General features: G+C 42.7%; 1 pseudogene; it reads left to right on the top strand.

The window, feature by feature from the left end:
• Positions 1-959: 959 nt before the first annotated feature.
• On the top strand, positions 960-1,705 carry LOC102830633 (annotated as a pseudogene).
• Positions 1,706-2,348: the final 643 nt, after the last annotated feature.

The following is a 2,348-nucleotide window of genomic DNA, read 5'->3' as shown; positions in this document are numbered from 1 at the left end:
AACACACACAGCAAAATGGCTGCAATCAAATCATATCTATGAATAATTACACGGAATGGCAAAGGATTAAATACACCAGTTGAGAGAGAGAGGGTAGCAGAATGGATATGAAAATAGGATCCTCCAATATACTGTCTATACCCACAAAGATAAAAATAGGCTAAAAGTAAAAGGATGGATTAGATCTCACCATGGTGATAACCACATTTTGATTGCCAAACCACGGGGCATACTGGCCCAGTCAAGTTGGCACAAAACCTTAATTATCATAATGGGTGTTCCAAGAGTTTATGTTGTAATGGAAAACACATCATGAGAAATTAAGTTCAGCAGTTGACTTTGGAGGCAGGAAATCTAGGTTGATAACACAAGAACATGGTAAAATTTTCTTAGCTCCTGGAAACTGTGTTGTTGATATGTTGTTGTTGTTAGGTGCCGTCGAGTTGGTACCGACTCATAGAGACCCTATGCATGACAGAACAAAACACTGCCCAGTCCTAGGCCAACCTCACAATTGTTGTCAAGCTTGAGCCCATTGATGCTGCCACTTTGCCAATCCATCTCGCTGGGGGATCTTCCTCTTTTTCTCTGACCCTCTACTTTACCAAACATGATATCCTCCTGACAATATGCCCAAAGTATGAGAGATGAAGGTTGGCCATCCTGGCCTCCAAGGAGCACTTTGGCTGCACTTCCAACACAGATCTGTTTGTTCTTTTGGCAGCCTATGGCATTTTCAATATTCTCCTCCAACACCATATATCAAAAGTATCAATTCTTCTACGGTCTTCCTTATTCACTGTCCAGCTTTCTCATGCATATGAGGTTACTGAAAATACCATGGCTTGGATCAGGCACATGTTAGTCCTCAAGCTGACATCTTTGCTCTTCAACACTTTAAAAAGGTCTTCTGTAGCAGATTATAGGAATAACAAATTCACAAATAAACTGGATTCATTTTATTCATTATGGATATGCTTATAAGGCATGGTCTTAGGCCTATTTCTGAATCCAAAATTGGATTGGCAGTTATTTTCATGACTACAGAAAATTACTGTGATCTTCAGGGCCAGCTCGGTACAGGATTAAAGCCAATGATTCCTGGACCCAGCTTTTCCCAAGGCTTGTCATTCCATGGAAAATTAATGCCAAGTGTCCCCATGAAGGCCACACATGCATATCTGACACAGAATCAGAACAAGCCAGCATGTATATGGATTTCAGTGAAAAGCCAAAAGAAATCCAAATCTCCAAAATGGAACAAATATTCAGAATGCTTTCACAAGAAACATGTACTGTAAAGAAACTTCCCCAAACAAACTGTAATGATAACAATCTAGTCTCACATTCTCTGGTTGGGACAAAATTCCCAAGCTGCTAGCTTTCCCCAACTAAATTCCCAAGTGTAAGTAAATGTAAAGATAGGGCTTCTCAGTAGCAATAGACAAACTCCATCAAAAATTACTTTCAGTCATTAAGCCAGAAAAGGGGAAGAGATAAAGAAAATTAAGAAATGTCTTCAACTGAATCAGCAAGAATAAAAATGTCTTGTTCTCTTTTGGAACAACCACAACTAGCTATATTCTCAATGTGGAACAATAAGGAACAGTATCCATCTCAGTGTGAACCTTTGGATGAAAAACAAGATAATCTCTTTACAGCTATAGATTTAAAATCGAATGAGAAGAAGGCGACATTTCCCTGACCAGGCAGGACAGGTACGCGGGCTCAGGAAAAAGTAGGGGGCGGTATCACAAATTGGGGCCCCCGCCTGGTAGACAGCCAGCTTTTGGGCAAACATAAAACATTAGGCTGCAACTTTATGAACTTGTGTTTTTGAAGGATCAAACTATTGAGGAGTTACAAGCATTTTTAACTTCCACCCGCCTGCTCCGGGCTCCTACCCAGTGACGGCCCAACCCATGCAGAACTTAGCAGGGCCTGAGCAGACCCATTCAAAGGGCTGACGCTCTCAGAGAACCAGTGGGGCCACAGGAACCAACATAGTCCATCCCAGGGGGGTCCTCATTGCCACATTGGGCATTACCAGTGTGTATATAGGACAAATTGGGGGGTCAAGGCACAGGGAGACAAAGAGAGGCATTTTAGACATCATCAAAAACAGACCCCATCTGCCTACAAGCACTAAGCCCATTCCCCCACCTCTTCGGCCTAGGCCAGCCCTCTGCCCAATCTCCTAGCCTCAGGCCTGCCCATCAAAGCATCAAGTCTTGGGCCAGCCCAAGCTAAGTAGCAGCTTAATACCAGTAACAAAGCACCCCTGGTGTGGTTTAACCTGCCAGACCATAAAGCCTTTAGAATTGCAGGAACTGTGGTTCTAGCTCACA

This window comes from Chrysochloris asiatica, unplaced genomic scaffold, assembly GCF_000296735.1.
Source record: "Chrysochloris asiatica unplaced genomic scaffold, ChrAsi1.0 scaffold00005, whole genome shotgun sequence".
NCBI lineage: Eukaryota > Metazoa > Chordata > Mammalia > Afrosoricida > Chrysochloridae > Chrysochloris > Chrysochloris asiatica.
The sequence above is the reverse complement of the archived record's forward strand: the minus strand, read 5'-3'. Positions and strand labels throughout refer to the sequence as shown.